Source organism: Enoplosus armatus, chromosome 22 (genome assembly GCF_043641665.1).
Source record: "Enoplosus armatus isolate fEnoArm2 chromosome 22, fEnoArm2.hap1, whole genome shotgun sequence".
In the NCBI taxonomy this organism is placed as follows: Eukaryota; Metazoa; Chordata; class Actinopteri; order Centrarchiformes; family Enoplosidae; genus Enoplosus; species Enoplosus armatus.
Window position 1 is genome coordinate 10,353,437 of NC_092201.1, and position 11,761 is coordinate 10,365,197.

The following is an 11,761-nucleotide window of genomic DNA, read 5'->3' on the forward strand; positions in this document are numbered from 1 at the left end:
ATAATAAATAAATAAAACATTTATAAATAACCTTTTGCGTTTAAAAACAATTACATTTTTGTTGGTACTGCCTATGAACCACTAGAGGGCACCATTACCATACTTATCAAACATGTGAGACAGTCTCCCCAAATCACCCAACTGAGGCCCCAAAGTAGAATAATCACCTCATTTTATGCATTAGCTAATATGACCAGTAATTACAGTGACTGAATTGATTGATCAGTACTGTTCATTTCCCTGAAGGCTCTCAAAAACCTCATGCACACATCCTATCTTTGATTTAACTTTATCCATAGAAAAATAAATGCTCTTGGAACAAGCCTTGGGTGTGCTTATTGTCCAGCACGTGGCATGCAATGTAAAAGATAATGTTCTTTTTATTTAATATTTATTGTTTTGGCTACTACTTCCTCGTGGCATTATGCTTACACTGTAAAGGAGATGTGCACCATTGTGAATGTGCATGCAAAGACCAGCCTTAAACCCCAAGAGACAGCTGAAAGAGGGAACAAATACAAGGTGTCTTTTTTTTTTTGTCAGAATCAGATAAAACCTCACAGACCTTTAACTGAGCCATTCAAGACTCTGAGCAGAAGATAAGAGAGCGATATAAAAAACATACAAAGGGAAAAGTTATGGGAGCCAGCTGCCGCTGTGTACCTCACAATGGCTCTCGCTAAAGTTTGTGTCTCTTCTGATCTTCTCCCAGCTGGACGCCTGCTTTTCAGGCCCTGTCTCGTCTGATCTAACTTCAGACACTGGAGGGCCTTTTGCCAACCTGCAAACTGTCAAAGTACCCCAGGAATCAAACAGCGTCGCATGCTGTCATGATCAAAGACCCACAGGTAAACCAGACGAAGACACAGCCACATACAATTGTCATCTAAAAGAGGGGGGAAAGTTTTCATTTCAGAGGCTCTTATTTGGCGTCTGCAGGCAGATACCTTTTTCACTGTACCGAGTGCATCGATTAGAATAAAGGAAAAGAGAAACGACCAGGCATTTGAAGGTACAAAACACAGGCCTGGAGTAAAACCAAGTGCCTCTCAAGGAAACTTTTGGACAAAGCACGTAGACCTAGGTGAGATTTCAGAGTGTGTTACTCCAAGAGTTTGAAGAGAAAAGGCGGAAATATTCATAGACCAGTGGGATAGACAGAGAAAGGATAGTGGTGTGACAAATAAATATATTGATCACAATGAGACACTGTCTCCTTTTCCATAATGACTGCCCAGTGCAGGTGGTGGTGTCCATTCTTTCACAGGCTCTACATCAGATCAGACACTCCACCGGTAAGACCTGACCTGTCCTGGGGAGATCAAACACCTCATTTCATTTCAGGGCCTTTGCTCTGTTCTCCCTGCCTCTTTTCTCTCCACCTCTTGTCTCTCCCGTTGGCCTTGGCTTTGCTGTCTTTTTCTCTGTTTCTGCCAGAGTGCCCTGGGTCATAATCTCCACCCATAAATCTAATGTCGAGTGTCAGCTCCTGCTGAGTTCACTCACACACTCACATTCCGCACATTTCTGTCCGTTGAACAACAACAAGATCAGGGAGAGAAATCCCTACGTCATGAGTAAATCATGGTCATTTGTCAAGAGATTATTGTGGCTGATCTGAGCCCTGCAGACATCATGGAAAATAATTCTTTAAAATTTACAATAATCCCATTAACATCTGGATTAGGTAGACAGTTTGAATTGATAATGAACAGAAACAATTAGTTTATTAATTGATTAGTCGATTGTCAGAAAATTAATCGGCCACAATTCTGCTATTCAATCAATCATTCACATCATTTTTTAAGCAAATATGATAAAAAAAAAATGTTTGTCTCGGCCACTAAAATGTGAACATTTGCTGCTTTGTCTCTGTCTTCTATGGTTGTAAATGGAATATTTTGGGGATTTGGTCTGTCGGTCAAACAAAACTAGTAACTTGAAGATGTCACCTTGGGTTCTGAAAAGATGTGTTGTGCATTTTTTCACTATTTTCTAACATTTTGTAGCCCAAAAAATGAATTGATTAATCGAGAATTAAAGTAATGATTAGTTGCAGCCCTTATGATTCTATTTAGAGCTAAAATTACAAAAATATCAGAACACATACACGACCATATACAACCTTGCACGTGTGTTGGAGTAATTGCAGTAACTATTCATGAGAAAGACTTTCACAGATTTGGCTCACTGTTAACTATATGGCATTGTGCTTTGCAGGGTGAAAGTGTGAAAATGACTCCAATGTTTGTATGGCACTAAATAAGTTAAGGCAATTTGGACAATGTAACTGCTAAAGCTTCGTACAGGAACATGGTGTGAGGAAAAGCATTGCCATTACAAGCATGCACAACACCAGCACGCTCTGACGTAAAAGGCATCTAATTTCAGACAACAGAGGACTTCAGTGCCGTTGGTGTTGGTGTGTGAATGGTCACATAGCACTGAAATCATGTTAAGGCGTTGGTTATGTGAACAAGAGAAGCTGCTGCCTCGACCAGAATAGTTCAGGCAACTTATTCAGTTAATGTTACGGAATGTCTGTATGAAAGAGCCTCTATACTAACTTAACCCCTCAGCGTGTTTGGACTTTTGCTAATTTACTCCATGTTTTTAACACTTTGGATCCCATTCCTGTCACAGTTACAGTATTTGCTTTTTACAATTGTCCTATTTTACATGTCGTGATAATATTTCAAGCTACTCCTTGTAAAGGAATAGGACATCAGCATCAAATCAAGCTTCATATTCTTTAAACTCTTCTCGTAGCTGGTGAAAGTATCTGGTTTTGGTTTGTTTTGAACTTCATGTGACAGACAGAATGATTGTCCTAACATAACCTCAGAGAACTTGAGAAATTGGGTATTCTGATGAGGACAACGTGGACATTAGAAAAGCAGAAAACGCAGACAGTATCTCTTTTGTCTCATTTCAGCCGTCACAGTGCTCCTGAATGCAAGTACTATAGTATGTGGCAAGTTATCTTTTAGCTATCTAGATCTTTCTGATCGGGTGTGGATCCAAAACACACTCACGATTGTGTATTTTCACGTGCACTTCCATGCTTATCGTGAACACACGTACACGCAGCGTTGGCCTCGTCTGTGAGCATAGGTGTCTCCTTTTTGGCTTGATTAACCACTTAGTTCAGTCTCTCAGACACAAGATTGCAGGGAAAAAGCAAGTAATGAAGTGCTTTTGAATTTGCATTCCTGAGAGCTTTCACAGACGCCTTGATTTCAGTCTGCCTCTGCTGTTTGTTCTTCGTCAAGAGATGTCTGCTATTTTAACGGTAACACATAACAAGTGTCCATCCAACCTCCTCCATATTGCTCCCTCATCAACCTAACTGCCATGAATAAACACAATCAACATGCATCTGAAGGGGAACTCGGAGGCCTTTTCTCTCAAATCGTCCCTGATGGGTTGTTCATCGCTGTCATTATGCAGATTACAGTGTGACCGTGAATCCAATATCGGAGCCCTTTTCCTCTGGAATGAAATGTCATCACTCCGAAAAGCTGACCAAAAACACTTGTGTGTTTTGTTCTTACAAGTCGAGCAGCGCTGATCAGTTATGGACAAACTGTCTCAAGAATATGAAATTAACAGCTTTCAGTCGACATTTGAAAGTCAAGCCTTTATTTTTTGTTTCGACCTTGACAACAATATCAGCTGAAGCATCTGTCGTAATTTACCTGGTAAGTACCATGGTTTGGTTGAGAATTTCCAGAAAAACATCAGAACAAAGTTATAAACACCTCTACACACATTGTATTTTATGTGGGAGTTTTTTGTGGTAACCTTTCTATAGGTTTTTAACTATATTTGACTCATTTATGGGCAACCAGGATTATATAACACGATGACTTGGCAGAATCTGTGATTATTTCTGTCTCGGATACGGGGACAGTTGACGTAAAAGCTTCCCTTTGCACCCCACTCCAGGGTGCTTGAAAAGAGGAAACACTGTTTGGTTTAAATCTAGGGCCCTTTCACTAGTCCAAGCTCCCGGGAATGATTAAACATCAATAGGAGGTAGATCAACAAGCAAGTTCATTTGGATAATTTGAAGTTGGACTTTGAAGTAGCCTATATAAGCAGGCATACTGACGGGAACTACCTTCCATAGCCACCAAACTACAGGTAATTGAGAATTTTGAAATTCAATTCTTTGCCAAATACACTGAAATGCAAATAATATTGTCCTGCAATTTGAGGTAATGTAATGTAATGTAATGTGACTTAATGTGTAGTTATAAAAGCAGCCCGTGCTGATATTTATAGTGAGGGGGAAAGAAGCCCATCACCTTCAATTCTCCACAAGCAACATCCTGTTTAACAGGAAGTTCGTTAACGGCAGGTTGGATCGTTATTGGCTATAAAGAACATATTTTTGTTTCATGTTCATAGATATGTAAATATAAAACCAAATTAAGAATATGCAACGTATGTAGATAAGGACTAGCAAACTGTTAATTACAGCAAGTAAGCAAATTAAAGTTTTCTGAGATGGATTTTGGAGATGACAGTGAATGTTTACTATCATAACCCGTCGCTGGTTATGTGTTATGTGTGTTATGTTTACATAACAAAATGAAGATCTGTCACCAGTGGTGGAGGAAGTATTCCGATCCTTTACTTAAGTTTTATCAGGGAAATGTACTTAAAGTATTAAAAGTAAAAGTACTCAATACAGAAAAATGGTCCCTGTGACTGTCATAGCTACTATTATATATATATCAGATTATTATTATTTATGCATTAATGTAGCCCAATGTGACACTTTCATAATTCTTGCTTTTATCCAACCAATAGCCCAAACCTCAATTATTAACAAAAAATCTAAATTAAATGTTTTTGCATGAAAAATGACAATGCCAATTAATTTTCTGTCAATCGATTAATCGACTAATCATTTCAGCTGTACTTGCACATTTTCATATGTTTTGTGTGCAGAAATCTTAATACATAACGACTAACTAAAGCTGTCAAACAATTGTAGTGAGGTAAAAAGTACAAAATATCCCCCTGAAATGTAGTGGAGTAGAAGTGGCATGAAAAGAAAATACTCAAATACCTCAAATTTCTATTTGAGTAGAGTACTTGAGTAAATGTACTTTGTTAAATTCCATCACTGTCTGTCATTTAGCTACAGTATATAGACATTCTTCTTTTCCAGAATGATTTTTTCAAATAGTTTTCACAATCAATGCCATATAATGATAATGATAATCATTGTTATCAAATGTGTTTAGATGTAAAAACAAACAAACAAACAAACAAACAAACACACAAAAGTCTTCTACTCCCCTCTTCTCTCTACTAATATTATTTCATGGAATTGCCTTTGTCAAAGATTGCCATTCAGTCTGGTAGCATCCTTTGTTTAATTGTGTCACACATCTTGTCCCAGCGTGGGCGTGTTGTATGTTTGTTTGGGTGCAGCTTTGAGAGATCAGAATGACACAGCGGGAAAATCTTTAAAGTTCCTCATGGGGGTACTTCCTCATTTTTAGTCACCTGACATTATTTACAATATATTAAGAAAAAACCCTGCGAACTTCTCTAATCTTGCATCACGGGAGTGTTGCTGTCAGAGTGGTGCGTGTGTAGGTTCGGGTCTGAGGAGGGAAGGGCGGGGGGGGGGGGGGGTGGTGAACAGAATGAGCTATAAGCCAAAGAGGGTGGACGTGTGTAAAGGCCTCACGGGACGATGAGTCACGACCAGATGACTAAGTAATAATTTTTCTTAAAGAATGTCGAACAAAGTGTCTGTCTCAAATAATCCTAGAAAGCTAAAAGCATCAGATAAATGATTCATTTGGGCATAAAGGACTTTAAAGGTTTATTAAAACTTCAAGCACAGATTTCAGTGCTTTGTATGTTTTTTTTTTAATCAAAGATGAGAACGGGTGAAATAATTTGTGTCAGTGGTTTGTAGCTGTGTTGTGTGCAACAGCAGAGATGTGTGCAGTGCCACATAGCTGTGAGTATGTTCAGAGGATGGTGGAGTGCAAACTTGGATGATGGAAGTGTGCAGTGTTCCTTTGACATTAAGATTTATGCACAGGGCACTCTGAGAGTTTTGCAACTGGAGAGGTCACTCTTGTGTGAGTCATGGCTTGCCGGTAATGTCATATAGAAACAGACAGCTTATGACACACATGCCTATTTAATCACAGTTTGCGGGGGCATATGTTGCAGTTTCAGGAAGGAACTACAAGCATGAACAATGCCTGAACAAAGTTGAATGGATGCATACAGCACCATCTTGTGGTCAATGTGGGGATGACAACTTGGATTTGATTTACATTTCCAAAGAAGCGCATTTACAGTATTTATGCCCTGTCTGTGATTGTTTTCCTTTCCATTCTTCCCCTTAAAAAGTATTAACTGGGCTTTTGACAATAATAATACTAATAACCAACTATTATTAGTTGTATCAGTATTTTAAGGTTTAGTTCACATTTGAACGGTGCGATGGAGAGATGTGTGTAAGAGGCGTTGGGCTGGAGGGAGTAATGTGCTGGAAGGATGTAAACATTGTCTGCTCTGAGGGCTGACTTCAAAGTGAGACTGTGGTAACCTCCTCTCAGCAGTGGCGCGCACCCTTGACCGATGAAAAGTGAAAGTGAATGTTCATCCACGGTCTGCAGCCTCTTCCTGAAACCCCTCTTTGAAGTCACAAAATGGATCTGATTGACTTGTGAAGTAGACACATATATACAATACAATGAATTTGACAATGCACATGCACATGCTGCCTGTGTTTTGTCCACGGTTGAAGCATAATGGCATTGTATAAAAGCATATTAAACCTCCCCTGTGCTCTGCCTTACTAAGTTGGTTTCCCACAATGCAATAGGCCAGAAAGGCTGCAATACATCATCTTTGGTCATGCTATCAACTTTAGTAGCCACATTTATGTATTATGTTAATTGCTGAATGACTGAATTCAAACCAAATATTTGTATTGTTACAGATACACAGATACAGATAATATCTATTTTAAAAAATACTGTAAATGTCATATAAAAGCAATAAGTTGCTCTGTGGAATGCAATTTCATACTTGGTTGCACCAGCAGACTACATGGATATTCAATAGAGCTTGCAAGTGACAGGCTATACAATGCTAAGAATTCTACATTAGATTATTAATAACAAAGTTTAAGAGATCCAACTCATTTATGTTATTTGTTTATGTTAAAAGAAAGAATATTGGCTTTTAAAAAATAATCTGTGTTAGTCAAACAGCAGCATGAGGACTTTTAGCGTATTGGACAAACTATTACTGGAAACCTGATTGCTAACACATTAAGACACCTCAACAAAGACGTTCATCGACAGCGTGTGACAGCAATGAGTATCAAGTCCACGTTTTAAATTCGGTTCTCTTTCTTAGCAATTGTTGGGCACTGGTTTCATTCATTTATGTGATGAAAATCCCCACCAGTTTCATATTTAGTTAAAAAATAAAAGTTGAGTGTACGCATTTTTTTTCATCCACTGGATTAGTTTTATAAGTATAATTCATATCCATATGTTTGCACTGACCCCTTCGGTTTTGACTCAGACTTACTATAAGCACAACATCTCGTGTTTAATCAATTTGTCTATCCCCTTGCTTGTAGTATATATGGGGCTTCTTTATGTCCCATTGCCCCTGTTTAAAGTACCTGCCAGACATGAGATTAGAAGCTTTGACATCATTATTACCAGAGAGGTAATGTTAGTTATGAGTTTTAATTCTGTTACTTCTAGCAAGTCTAATGCAGTTATAGTTGTTCAGAGGCAACAGTTGAGAGGGAAGCTTCAGTTTGAAGTGACTGAATATGAACTATAGTTAATGTATTATATATAATCCTATGTACTATATATTTTGCATGGCTTCTTTAACGTGTTAGGTCATGTCAAAACCCTATTTAAGTGGCTGGATTCAGAGCAAACAGTCGAGGAACAGCTAAACCACACAGGTTTAAAACACAAGCCCAAACGGTGACCTCAGATCTTCACACAAACTGGATCCGCTCTGTAATAATGACGTTGTGTGAGCAGTGTATGTGCAGAAGACTTCGCTGGTGTGATCAGTGATAGAGGCTGGATCTCCTGTGTGTTTGAGCTCTTCATCATTATCTTGGCTCGCTGACTCATGTCTTGGGCACAGGGAACAAAACCCTCGCGGCGGCCTTGTTCCCGACGCAACGGGATGCCAGGGGGGACAATAAGAGAGAATTAGCGGTGAAAAAAGGCAAATAAATAGGTGCTTCAATACATGACAGCCCAGCAACAAAGCCCACAGTGGATGAGAGGGAGAGCGAGAGAGTTAGAGAGAAAGAAGGGAGAGAGAGAGGCCTTGATGAAAATAAATAGTGGAGCTCAAAGGGAGGCAAGGGTTGAGCGGATTGGAGGTGATGATGAGTGGAGAGCTGTACAAAGTAGTACATCTCTGGGAGAGGTTTTAATGAGGCAGACGTCGGTGTGTGTGTATGTGTGTGTTTTCTCATCTGTGACACAGACGCTCAGAAAATCCTCAGCAGTGATACTCCAAACTTCCTGTCTCCACGTGGGTGGGTGAGGATTTGTGTAAGTGTGCATGGACGGACAGAGAGACAGACAGACAGGCAGAGAGACAGATGGTAGGGATGCAAATTTCAAGGAATGTCCTTTGATTTCTACTGGACAATCAATGGACGGTTGATCGTTAAAGAAAGGACACAAAGCAAACACAAAGTGGATGTTTTTCCAGTTAAACAAGTTAAACTAATGGCATACTTAATTTAAATTATAATGCCTTCATTTAAAATTGGGAACTTTTGTTGCAACAAATAGCCAGACAAGTTCCAAAAATATTTATTCAAGCAAATAATGCTGCACTTTTAGGCTTTATTAAAGGATGTAAATTAGATTAAACTGAACGTTGGACAGAGCTAGCATGCACTTAAAACAAAGTCTAATCCATTTTTCTTGTATCAACAAAAACGGCTGCAGTTTTCAACAGTAAATTCCATGTAGTTACCACGTAAACATAAAAAAGGCAACAACGATCTCTCGACATGAATCGAGTGCTGTTTGTTCACTGCAGCTAGTTCAGCTGCTAATTTATACGATGCGCAGTTATACCATGTGTGAGACAGCCAGCACAAACACCTGTAAATCCATCTCATTAAACAGAAAGACGCAACACCTAGTGATGCAACCCAGTCTATTTTAATTGATTATTAATGATTATTAACTGAGGACATATTGTATAGATAGATAGTCACACAAATAGAGGCCCAACACCTTACTAACACAATCTATGTTGGTTTTTACTATAATGTTACCCACTAGATAGAGTCAGATCACAGAGACAGTGAGCCAGGCCTGCAGCCTGATGTCAACAAGCAGCTCAAAGGCTTTGTGTATCTGTAAATCTGAAGAGCAGCAGGAGGCCTTTAGTTCTACTGTCGGTTCTCAGTTGGATTAAAAGGAAGTCAAAGAAGCTCAAATAAATAACAATATAAATGACATTTGCCGAACAACCAGGGAATCATGAGGTGGTGGTATCATGAGTTCAGGACATCGCAGTCACACTGATTATAGCGTTACGTGGCCATTCAGCAGACAATCAATAATGAGCCAATAATGAGTTAACTGAGGTAAGCTCATTCAGGTGAAGGAGAGGACACCTGAGACTCTTTTTTTTACATGAGATTCAGCTAAAGGAGACACATTGGCTGAATGACAATTGGAGGGCAGCTGCCTCGTCCAATGCTGCCAACGGTGGATTAACATTCCTCACTTATAATACTTTCACACACAAACCGTGTGTATGACGTGAGATAACGAACACAGGTTCAATTTGGGATCTGCATTTAACCATTCACACCAGACTGTTTCTTTTGGGTAAATACGTTTGTGGACGTCTCCGCCAACTCAAGTAAACCAAGAGATACTGCAAGTCTAGTCGAGTGGCCATACCCATAAAACACTCTTCGTGTGTTGAGCCAGTTAATTGTTATTTAAGAGAGATGCCTTGCTCACGGGCTAACAGAGAAGCTCACAAACCACAGACAAAGACTCGGGCTAAAACCCTCACAAACAACCCAGTTGTTCCAAATGACCATTCCTGTAGGAATGCAGCTAGGTGGACAAAACCCTTTCTCTACATTCACAAAAACCTGTTTTCTCATGCCCACGATCCACGTCATCTACACATTTTTACACAGTGCCTAGAACTGCCTGGCAAATTTCTGCAGCGGAGGTACTCTACAATGTTGGCGACAGAATAAAGGCAATTAAACACTGTTAGCACCATGCTTGGACAGCCAGGCAGCCATATGCCTTGCCAATTAGCCTCCCACATAAGGAGAGAGAAGAAGAAAGAAGAGAGAGGCAGAAACTAGACTCCGAGATCATAATCACACGGATTGTCCCACTTTCTCACCTACCTTTTCTTTGTGTTCAATCGGCTCTGCATTGTAGCAAATGTATGAGTCTCCTATTTTGCATGTCTTCTCCATTAGTACTCCAGTGGCAGTGACATCTAATTTGCACTCAGATGTTGTAATTTAGATATGAAGCACGCACTTACTTTCATACTTGGCTCCCCCTGGGACCATCGGCTATTGACGACATCTCCCCATCTCGCCCACTTCTCCAGTGAGGTTTCTCCTGTGCATTCCAGCTGTGGCCCATTACCTTTATTTCAGCCTTCAACAAAGGAATGAAGTGGCATATTTTAATTTGTATCATGGCACCAGTGATGCTCAATGCTAGTCCTTTTTTATGCTTATTTTATAGGCTAAAGTCTATATCTCTGGAGTTAATTAAAAGCATTAAGCAAAATGTTACATGTGTGTATTTTCCATTTATATTTCTCCTAATCTCAGACCGGAGCCTCTTTTTCCTATTCAGTGACAGAAATGAAGACCATTCACTACTAATTTGATTAAGATACTCGGTTTTCCAACAAAGAAAATACTTTTTTTTGCCATATTTAGCTAAATGGGTGATATTAACAATTCCAATAATTTTCCAATCAAATTGGCTTTTGATTGTGTACATGTATCAACTGATTCTGGTTAAGCCACACACTTCAATATGCTTTGATCTGGGGCGTGCTGCTTGTTGTTACCTCAGTCACGCCAATAATCAAGTTTGTTCATCCATTCACTCCATGATGGAAAGACTAAAATTTTATAGAATTCCAATAAGGGGGCCGTTTATTCATCTCACAAATAAACCCCAACGAGATGCCATTGTCACTGGACTGAGTAGATTTGAGAAAATCCTCTGGAAAGTGGATAATTTCCAAAACACTGAAATAGCTTAAAGGAAAAATCTGCTATCAGAAACACTGTTATCAAATCTGCAGACACTGAGGCTCCCAAGCAGTGATTCATATGTTCTAATGTGGTTGAAAATGGGCAAAGTGTTCCTTTAATGTCTTTATGAGAAACTGTCCAGCTTTCAAGATTTGCTATGGCAACCGTTGTAATCAGGTGTAGTCTACAGCTGTCTAAAGTAACTGGTGGAACACAAGTTTTACTAATGAACATAAACGCATGCAAGTACACACAATACACAATCACATCCACCTGCGTGTCTCCCTTCTGCCCTCTCGTTTCCCTCCTTCACAAGATATTCACTGAGAAACTCAAGAATAAATCATGATTTAATAAGGGTAATATGACAATTTCATTACATAATTTACTGACTAATTGTTATTTCCTTTTTTTTTTTGTTGCCTCGATCCAGTTTTCGGGCTGTCAGAA